Raw genomic sequence first — 12166 nt, 5'->3', positions numbered from 1 at the left:
CACAAAGTGGCAGACCGAGCACGTGTTATCCACAGTCAGTTTAAATTAAACGGTTGGGACATACCCATATCATAGAGGAGTGAATTTTACAAGACTCCCTATTGCACCTGGAATGCATTGCATATCCCACTGCACCAACAAAATGGACGCGGTACTTCACAGGATTTCATGAACTGTTGAATATTGCAAACTAAAATCTTATAATATTAGCTATCAATGCCATATGACACGCTTAAGGCATTTATTATAGCTACATCCAGCGAGTATTTCAATTACTGTTGAAACGTAAGATTTGCCCTTATTTGGAAATACCAAAATGACTGCAAGAGTGTTACCCCTTCGCCGACCCCCACTGATCCGTGTATGGCTTTCTGCTCATTCTTATAAGGGGTAATAAAATGTTGTTATGACTTACAGACCGTAGACAAGAATCTTTCTTCGTCTCATCTTGTGATTGATGGAAGACGCAGCTGTTGAATCCTAATATTGACCTTGAGTTTCTCAAGATACCGACACGTGACACAAATATTCCTACGTTTGGCCTATTTAGATTTTTTTAAAAGTGCATTTATTTGTTTAATAATATGTATTGTTACTATTAATTTCGCTTGATATATATAACTATGTTTATAGTAATTAAAACAAAGTCACCATACTTTACGAACAACGAACTCGACATGAAATGACAGAATACATTTTAACACATAACATAGAAAAGCACTTAATTTCAACCACCTGGGGCGAAGAACATTTATTACCAAAGACCAGTTGATGTTATTACCCAAACCTAAGTCTTATTCTCCAACAACATCAACATTTCTTTTTAATTGAAGTTTCAAAACCGAGCAAAATCATGATTTTTGCATAGAGTTTATGACACACACATACAAGCTTTCTCTGCCCGTTCTTCAAGTTTAAACTACACCAACTTCTAGATTTTCTTGCCATGTAACTCTATATCCACCAAACATCAATCTCTTAAGTAGGATGCCATCATGCTGGGCAAAATCTCATCTCCGCACACTACATGCAAACATTGATTCAACAGCGTGGATTCATAGAATACACTTACAAAGAAACAAAGAAATCCTTTCAATGGATTATGATATGTTCATGTTCCCGCTAATATCGGGGGGGGGGGGGGGTGGGGTGGGGGGCTTTCAACCGGCCGAAGTATTGGATACCCCTCAACCTATTCAATAATACAACCTGACCAACATCATTTCAGACCTAGAAAAACTGGCAATGAAAACTTCAGTCAATAAAAATTCATTCACCTATGGGAAAAGAAATGGACTTAATTAGTTTTGTATTCCATTCCATATTCGAACATGTTCTTTTATAGTGACCCATATTCGGTATTGTATAGCCTAATCGGACTGTAGGAGTATTTTTTGAAGCACGTAGACGTCTCGCAAAGATTGCAAATGTTTTAACAAACTCAACAGTTTCAGTTTATGAGGCTGTTTTAGACCCTGGCTCGTTTTAATACGGATAACTTGAGGTGTTAACCTCATGTCGTCATCAAGTCGTCATCGTGTCGTCATAACGTCTTGAAATTCACACTGATCACAATAACGACTACTCCATTTGTAAAAAATATTGGAAACAATATTGCAGTCAAAGTAATTTGTTCAAGATGAATTGGCGATGATTGGTAACAATATTATATTGGCGTTCGGTTGATCTAGCAATGATATGGGTCTTTGAGATAATTATAAATAATATAGTGGTGTTTTAATTCAAATATAAGCTTACAAAATAATTGGTTTATCATTTACAAACTTCGGTTCTTAATTCAGGGACTAACATGGCTAGAGAGCATGCACTGTTCCGGCGTAACTAGTGACTTCGTTATTGACAGGTTTTCTATATTGAACTGTAAATAAATAGAACATTCTCACTCAAGAAAGTCGGGTCACTAGGTCACAACTAAACACTACAAGATTACCACATGGTATCACTGACATCCGTATTCATGCACGATCAAGTGTTATGGTAGCATTCAATATAGTTTCATTTCTTAGTTTTGTTGTTTAAACGCACATCATCTTTTTGCCAAACGCTATTGCAGCACACACTCCGCAAGCACACAGTGATTTATCCATTGGCATAAAGAAAATCATTTAAAGCTTTTAGAATATTGTGTGTGTCTCAGTTGAAAGATTTGAATTGCAAAACTATTCCCATTGGAATTGCCTCACCTTTAATAAAGATCCGATCTTAACCACCCATAATACAATACAGTCCGGTTTCTCCTGCATAGAAGACTATTCTCAGTGGGAATGCCTCACCTTAAAAAGATCCGATCTTAAGCCACCCATAATACATACAGTCCGGATGGAGGATCAATAGAGAAAATCTTAATAAGAGATATCCACTATCGTGTTACAGACTGCCCTTTATTGTCGGTCAATGCCTGTTGTTATGAGACTGTCTACGTCTATCAATGTGTGATTTGTGTTCCCAAGAAGCAAAAACATTGAAATTGTTAGAACCCAGTCTAACCCTCCCTCCCCTTCACACCGGTAGCTCTAGTTTGGTTATCTCTATTCATAAGAAATCAAATGGTCAGTGAAACCTAAAACTGGGTGAATAGAATTAAGGGTAGCTGCTCAGGAATTTTGGCTAAATATTGGTGATAGTGTCTTATTAATATATACTTTAAGAGAAGTCTAGTTGAAGGTATAATGGCAGCATTTTCAATATGGCAAAATGGTTTTGCTCCATCGATGTAGTATAAGTGAGAAGTGTCAGTTGCGCTGAATATTTGAACAGTTCATGAAATTAATCAGAGAGTTTTCACATTTCACAAGACGATAACACCAAACTGCATTATTCAGAACAGTACAGCTGAAGAGTTCAACAACGATTCGAGCTCAATTTTTTTTTAAATATGTGTGTTTTAGGTGACCAAGCAACTTCAATCATGGTTATTCATTAACATTAGAAACCTGTGACTGACAGAGTATTGTACCCTAGAGTGTAAGGTGTCATTGTTTGACATTATGCACCGTATAGATTCGAACTACTCTCTCATCACTGAAAGAACAAGTGGTCTGTAGCGGTTAAGACATCTGCTCAAGCAGGTGGGAGGTCTTGGGTTCGAATCTTACCGGAGATGGACTTTATGTAAATGGAATTAATTATCGGCTTTTTAACTTCATAATGTAACTGTGGATGTGTTAACGTAATTACGGGTAGCCTATCATGACCACACCTGTTATTGTCGACCGGGGGGTGGGGGGGTACGTACCTGTCACAACCTGACCAGTCTATTGGCCTCTGTATTTATACTTCCAGGTCTCCCCACAACATCGGAGTGCAATACCTGCATCGATTCGGAATTCCATCATTCTTTTAGTAGTTCACTCGCCGTGACTCATTCCCGTATCAGGTCTCTACCTCTGCCATTTCTTCACTAGTCCGGTAACCTTACTCCACTGTTAACCCATGGGCATTAATAACTTTGATTTGAGGCCCCAAAACACCGAAATGACAACCCTTTAGTTTTCATAATGCTCACTGCAGACAGCCCAGAAGATGGGAGGGTCAATATTTTGATTTGAGGGGATCACCGTAGTAATGGTTGTTATGGTTATGGGGCCTCCTCTAAGCACTTAAGGGTTTGTTCCCGCTTGTCTCTTTCGTAAAGTCCATTCTGTAGTTGTGCGTCTACATTATCCCTGGCTACCCTCATGTCTCAGTGTTTGTATATTGCCTTCTTCTCAAGTATTTTTCTTCTAGTTCTTATGGGTCAGACATCCATAACCCTCAAAATACTAGTAAAAGTAGATGTTCTGCGCTCGCAAATGAATTCTTGGTCGTTGGTAAACTTTGTAAGTCTCCTCAGGAGTGCTCAAAATATATAGTCAGTTAGTTTTGAAGTTAAATTTGATATCTCCTATACACAAGATTTTAATTGATATAATAAATAGTGCCAGTCGCTTTAAACAGTAACCTTATTCTGCCCTCAAATTGCACACAGTTGGCTCTTCTGAAATACTATGCAGACTTTCCGAAGACAAGTTCAATATTAAATTGTGTAAAACTAAATCTACAAAATAGTCCTATTCCGAAAACAGCTATTTGAAAATCACCTCTATATGTGTTTTTGTCGCCTGAGTATCGCAAGGATATAAAACCATATGAGTCAACCCTTTAGCGTGAATACCGTAATCCGAACCAAATGAAGTTTGCTCTCCTCGTTTGGTTGACATTGTGTTATTTTGGTTATAACGAACAGCTACTATACCGATCAAGTATTTCGCTATTATTGATCCAGACTGAAACGAGGCTATAGGGAGTGGCTTCTAAAACAACTGATGCCACAGCTACAAGGAGTAAGTTATCTAGGTTATTTATAAAGGGTTTGAAAGATCTGAGACAAACATGACAGCATCGGGAGGGAGGAGTGAATCTTGTTGCTTCAGCCGCAATTTCATGGCCTGGAAGTTAGCTTTGCAGACTACATGCTCTAACAGCTGTGCTAAACCTTGGCCAGATCAATTCAAATAAAAACAAGGCCAACAGGGAAGTCCCCCCCCCCCCCCCCCGCGACAAAAGAAAAACTATGTCAAAATTGTAATTCCCTAGAGGTTTTGACAAGATTGATACCTTCATGACTAAATAACCTATAGGTACATTCCACAAATGGATCAAGTCTGGTTGCCACAGAAACAAGATCATGTTGTGTTTAAACTACGGACGAGAGTGTTTTAGTTTTAAGAAATTTCCTTATTTGTGTATGTGGTTGAAATTTCTTAGCCTGTGGCCTTTTCAGAGATATTGTAACTTGATTTTATAGATTTGTGAAAGTTGAGACAGTATGGTGAAATGCTGTCCTGCGGCAGTTTCATATAATTTGTGGAATGTTTGCGATAGAATCACAGGGTCTTAGCAACATTTTGAATGGAATTTGTGTAGTTCATGATGCTCGTTTTGACAAGAGCAATTTCACACTAATTCAAATGTTACATGTACCTTGGTCAAAAATTGTGTTTACAAAATTAATTTTGGAAAATTGTTTTTAGTTACGTTACGTGAATTTGATCACACGTTAACACTTCGAATTGATTTACCCCCCCCCCCCCCCCCCCCCTTCAAATTTAATCCGGCCAATGTCGTTGTTCCGCAAACAAATGGCAGTGGAGTGTATTCAAAAAGCAAAACTTTGTGGAACCAAGAAAATTGTGAAAGATTTGCATTTAAATTTTAATTTGTTTGTCCGTAGATTTAGCCATTCAGTGAATCTTCACTGTATAGGCTTAGTATGCACTATATAGGCCTAGTGTGCACGCTCTTTCCAAACCAACTACCAGCATAAGTTCAACAGAGAAAGAATTGCATTTAGAATCTTGATCTATTTGTGTCCTACGGCAGTGTTTACTGTTGGCTGCTGGCCGTGAACTGAGGAGGTAAAACTGATTGCGAAGAGTAGAACCACAAAGAAACAGAAAACCGTGGACTCAACAAAGAAAGTCATACCAGATACTACGAAAGTCATACAGATACTACTTCCAGTGGCACAGTGTTAATAAATTAGGAGAAATTGTATCTGACCCAAGTCACATTTGCTGTCCGAGATGTAACCATACCCCCTCACCCTGAAAACCTGATTTTGAAGCAAGGTGGATCTTTCTACAATCTGCCTAGGGTGGGGATTAGACTCTTGTACGGCCGGCTTCTTTGCCTGGTTTACCCGGCGTGGTATCTACCCGGCGTGGTATCTACCCGGCGTGGTATCTATACACGGCGTGGTATCTATACACGGCGTGGTATCTATACACGGCGTGCTTGTGATGTTGGTACTTTTGGGCGTTGTGTTTGCTTCTAAGGTATCTGTTTTCAATGTGAGTCAACACCAAGACGTTGATAGCTTTAGTTAGGACAACAGAGGAAGCAGGAGCATTATATTACAAGGAGCATATAAAGAGGATGTGATATCTTCAGAAGATGATTGCCTCTTAATTATGGTAGGCCACTCATTGTAGTCTCATCTTTACTTTGAAGATCATGATAAGTGGATATTGTTTACGCGGAAGACTTTATGCCAAATTGAAGGTTTGAACTGACTTAAACCAAGAGCATCAGTCATGGTTCAATTTCACCGTCTTCATTCGCTGTAGCTGCTGCTGTCGTCGTCGTCGTCGTCGTCGTCGTTTTTTAATGTTATGTTTCGCTTCTGAAGCCAGAAAATGGCGGAAAATTGTGTAATATTTTAATAATCTCAACTAGGCCTACTCATAGCATCTGTATTTTAGGTGAAGCAAAATTAAAATTAAAAGATCATTTTGATGATCAGAAAATATATGGTTCGGTCTGTCCTTCCTTTCTTTATTTGGCCATTAAACAATAACAAATACAAGCAGACAGTATGTAAAACAAATAAAATAAAAACAAAAGTAAATACAAAGCAAGACGAACAGTAAGGGACCAGGAAATTACAAAACAACCCTAATGTGATGGCCAGGATAAACAAAAGTATAATTATTAAAAACTGTTGCTCGAAAGCCTGTTAATCCAGTCACATCGGTAGACAAACTCACTATATAATATACTCTCATTGGAAAAAATTATAATAGTTTAAAATAAATATAAATTATCTGTACACACATATCACAAACTAAAATAACAAAACCAAAAACAAACGCCAGAAATTAGACAAGCAAAATAAATAAATAAACAAATGAATTGTTAATTAAAAAATTATAAATAAAAAGTATCAATGAATAAATTAATAAATAGTTAGAAAGGTACATGTAAAAAATAAATAAAGCAACAAATAAATCAATATATGGATGGAAAACAAAGAATAGGTCAATAAATAAGTGTAGTAGACAAATTGATAAAATAACAACGCAAGTAACGAAAAAGTAATTAAACTATCTCCTTTTCCAACATAAATACTTTTACATCAATAAAAGGATGATTAAATATGAAAAAACAATCAAAACAACCAAACAGAAAATAGACAAATAAAAATTATAAGGAAAAAAAACAACAAAAAAACACAGAAATTAGACAAGGCAATTAATAGTGAACAAATAAATATATTATACTTTGAAAATATAATGTAAAGTGTAGCACCGATTAAAACAAAGCATTCACTAGCCGAATGTTGGCAATACACGTTCAATCTCATATTATACAGACCGATTTTAATAATAAGCCACGTGAGTCTGGTTCCACTCTGCTAACTAAATAAAGCACATTATTGATGTGTCATCGAAGCTGGCTTTGGGCAGCAGGCTTTACTAGCCCTAGGGGCAGTCTAGACCTTTGTGCTTTGTAGATTCATCAACAAAAGAAAAACTGGTGTTTCATTTTAAGCTGAGTATCATTGATTTGTACTGTAGCAAGCTATAGCAAAGTACCAATGGCTCAAAGCGCAAAGCTACCACTTGCTCGACGCGCCAAGCCTAACCGTGATTGGCTGCTTGACAGCTGGCTTGCATATTTTTTTTGCGAATTTACGGAGTTTTGAATTTATTATTTTCTTACTATATATATTTAAATTACATAGATAAAAATGTGGAGAGTCGGCAATCATTAGTTGTTATTGTGTGAGAGGGAAACTACAGAGTTTTATTTTTTGTGCCCCAACCTTGTACTCAAATAAAGCTCGACCCTTACAGGCTCGCACTCTTACGATTGGGGCTACATTTAGGTGCGGGTACATTTAGGTGCGGGTACATTTAGGTACAAGCATGAGGCTTACTGAGGTAGCGGTTTAATAAAGAGCCGCACAGTCATTGTCTGATATTAGTAATCATAGTGTGCTAACATAAATACATCGTTTCAAAATATATGATATTCTGTGATCGACGGTGAACTGCAGAAGATTCAAGTCCATCGCTCCCTTACATTAACAAAGAGACACAAAACATTCCATAAAAACATTTGCTCTCACGGCAGCAGGGAACAAAATGAATTTATATGCATTATCCATAATTAAGACTGATTACATTGTCAATCTAGACACAAATGAAAGCCCGTTGAAGCAGACTCTTTATATCCACACTATACAGTCTGCTTATAGGATGAATCCATAAACCCATCCTGTCCTCTCACGATAAGTCTTTGTCAATATTTCAGCTGAGTATGACTTGTTTCGCCACATTAAACAACGGGTTAGAGTACTTTCCACATCTACAAAATCATGTACAAGAAGCATTATAATTTATACAGACCGGTATTACTCCCCGTGGCTCCTGATTTACATGACAAAGTAATCATCTTGACAGGAATGGTGCAGGGCTGAAGAATTATCATGTTTATGTTGAAGAAATATTGCCTTAGGGTTCTATTATAGGAGGGTGGAGGCGATGGTAGGTGAGTTTCCATCGTCCGTGGCTGGTAGGGTTGGATGGTAATGGCTCCAGCAGCACTTGTCGCAAATAATCGCCTCGTGTTTTCAATTCCATGAGCCTGTGAAATTTGCCCGTTTAGACCATTTTTAATCGCATTTCTTGAAGGGAAATTTTCTCCAAGAAAAACAACTGGTTGTAATGAGGTGTCCCTACGATTGCTGGTGTTGCTGTTCAGTCCAGTGGAAATGACACATCCGCACTGGGTTTGTTTACCCTGTTCCAATTTATCGACGCCTTGCCAAAAAGACACATTTTATTATTTGTCAGCAATAACAATATTTGTTCAAACTACATTCAACATGTTAACTTTTTTTTCTAGGCAAGTATTATTATTGGACGAGTAAATACTGAGCACCCAACAATAATTCTTCGCTGGATATCATAGATTCAGTCGACATGCCATCGTGACTGATTCACAGCGTAAAGTTAAGACACAATGCTTATTAACAATACATGCACATAACAAGGACATCTACCCTTTAAGTTGCGTCCAAACTAGAATGAGTAAACTGTCATGGAATCACATTGATATCCAGAGCATGGTTTAGTTTACAGGACTCTTCCTTCTTGACGGACAATGTTTATATTGTCACATTGATTCTACAGGATTGTGTTATGTTTCACTCGAGGTCTCTGAACGTTCAACATTGTCTATTATTAAATATCTCTCTTCTGTAAAGCTGACCACCCCCCCCCCCACCTTCCGTCTCCACTGATCTGAGGACTCGTCTCTATTTACTTTGCAATCACATTTTCTTCAATGGTGTGTGCGCGTACTTTTTAGTCTGGTTGATAAGTTGGTTAGTTACATGTATTTTCACAAATTAAGTTGTTAATGATTAGTGTGTATTTTTTGCTCCATCTGACAAGCCGCATTGCAATGTGAGATTAGCCTAAATGTTAGATGGTTTAATTTCATTAACGTGCGTAACATTGTTAGTCTGGGCCGGTGTCCATCTAGATATTCATTAGTTTCGCGCCTTAATATTGCACTTAATCTCGTTAAAGACAAACTTTGCCCATCTGGAAACTGAAAGTACAAACCATGGAGTAGGCCTACCTACCAGTATTAATATTATCTTAATTCATTCAATGAAAAGAAGACAATATGAACAATAGATATAAAAGATAAGCTAGAATTATTTGGCTCGGGAGGATTTGTACAAAGCCAAGAACTAATTCCAACTAATTTATTCATAAATCCAGCTTAGCTTTTCTAATCAGCTTTATTCCCGCATCCTATTCAATAAATGTCGTAGTCATAAATAATTCAATCGTAAATTGGTATTACTTCAACTTTTCTCTGTGACATCAAATTATCATTACCGCTAATAAGGGAATAAAAATGTCGTTCTACTATTTTTGAAATAATTCACTAATTTTATTAACTTATTAATAATTTTAATTTTATTTTATTTGGCGAGGACTTATTATTGCTATAAAATTACCATATCAGTAATTTGTTTGGTATAAAAGAATAGCGTCGAGCAGACTATAGTACAGTTTGTGTTTTTTAGGCTTTGTGGCATTACCCATATAAAACTTTCGGTTATAACAAAAAATGTCACTTGCCATTTTTGTTTTTCTTTTTGTTGTTGCCATAGAGAACGATATTAATTAGACAGCCCGTTTATTGATTAAAAACCAACTTACTCATTCCTCGACTCGTTGTTGCCTGTGTTTACCAGCTATGAATCAAATGACATAAGAACAGACTCATAATCAGGTACATTTATATCAATCAACCTCCTCAAGCACGTGTCACTTTCTGTTTGAATGTTTGTCTAAACTCTCTACTTGGACATACCACATCCTCTCATAATGAATAATGGATGGTAAGAATGTCACCAATATTCACTTAATGGCAAATTACTGTCTTGACACATACTTACATGCAGTATCTCGTTAAAAAATGGTGTTTACTTTATACTTTATGCTTGCATTGAAGTAATCAATTTCAACCCTTAGAAGATGAGAGTAGTTTGTGTCTCATCATCATTCTCATGTAGTACTTCCACAGTACATTAATTTTGCAGAAGACGTTACCTTTCAATGTTGAGAATGAAGACTGTTATTTACTGAAGTATTATACCCTCAGGCGTCTAACATTGACGTTGTGGCTGTATTGTAAAGACTGCATAATTTTAAGGTGAAGAGTATAGAAATTTAAACATCAGCAAAAGACACAGCATCGCCTTTCGAATCACCCAATGACGTTTTCTGAACAATTGTACAAGCCAGTTCAATACCGAATTGGGAAATGCTTCATTCTTCACAATATCCCTATGATTTCATAATTAAAAAGGGCCATACATTATGACGGACCTGAAGAACAAACTAATTTTTACACTAATCAAACATGAGAATATACTGGCTTGACTTCAACAAAAAACAATGACATTTGGCTTGACGTTGTTTTAGACCTATTGTTACCAAATTGTCAATGATATCCCCGCCAGCGCCACCAACCGCACACATTTTACTTCCAACCAACTAGTACTGTTGGAAACACATCATTATTGTCAGACAGCGTATTTTATTCTAACTGACATTAATGAAGGAGTCAAGTCGATGACTCATCCAGCAATAATAATAGTCTAATTGTACAAAACCGTAGATTTACGTGCAAATCATCAAGGAATGAATCTTAGCATGATGGCTTATCATTAAAGGACTACATCGTTTTTATTAAGTCTTTACTTCTCATTTTTACTCGCTGCATGTATATTGGTCTAGCCTAGGGCGAGCCACAAATTTCGTAAATTGTTGTGTTTGTGTTTGTGTTTGTTATATATTGTTGTCCTTTCATGAAGTCTTGTAGTTAAATTACTTTCGTTTGTATCTATCCATTTTTGGCGATTGTGCTGCCGATGCTGCATGAAGTAAATAAATACATTAACAAATGGCATATTTATTAGCAACTTGATGAAAACAATGAATAATGCAAATAAAGAAACGATTTGGTAATTACTCAAAATAATTGTTAGCATAAAACCTTTCTTGATTACGAGCAACGGCTCCCTTTGAGAAAGAATTAATTGAGAGAGGGTGTTATTTTCTTCCACTATTCTCTCGCAACTTCGACGACCAACAGTGAGTTCAAACTTGTACAGGTTTTTTATTTTATGAGATACACCAAGTGAGATTACTGGTGTTTGACAATTACCATAAGTGTCCAGTGCGTTTCGAAGCGATTTGATTAGTATTGAACAAAAGTATCAAATAAATTCTCACAAGGATGGTTAACTTTTCATCTTAGAAACAGCCCCACTGCGTCCCTCCTTAACTATCCTGGTCTGCGACACGTTTTCACGTCACGAACAAAGTTATAAATAACATTTCGATTAAATTGTTTTAAATATTGGAGGAGACTCTTTTCTTATCGCCCTAAACTACAACAGACCAATGTGGTATTTTGCTAATTGATTGGACGCAACAGCAATCCAATATTTTTGTTAGGAGCACGCTGCAACAATTGGTATCTGGTTTGTTCCAAATGTTTTCAAGATTGGGTTTTGGACCGCGGTATAAAAACTAATTGGTTTTCAAAACTATAGCATTTTACACAGAAATATTTCATGGGAAGTTTTTCCGTCATGCCGTCTTTATAGGGCCTACTGTTTAAGTTGTGTGCAAAAATTAATCTGTGAACATTCATAAAAATGTTATCTGACTGTTGGTTTATGCTCATTGTATTGCATTTGTTTCCTGTGATGACGTCATCCCAAAAGATCGGAACAGCGACTTTGTTAAGTAGTAATAGCGACATCCAACTCGAAGACCACCCTCTCGAA

Source organism: Asterias amurensis, chromosome 5 (genome assembly GCF_032118995.1).
Source record: "Asterias amurensis chromosome 5, ASM3211899v1".
NCBI lineage: Eukaryota > Metazoa > Echinodermata > Asteroidea > Forcipulatida > Asteriidae > Asterias > Asterias amurensis.
The sequence above is the reverse complement of the archived record's forward strand: the minus strand, read 5'-3'. Positions refer to the sequence as shown.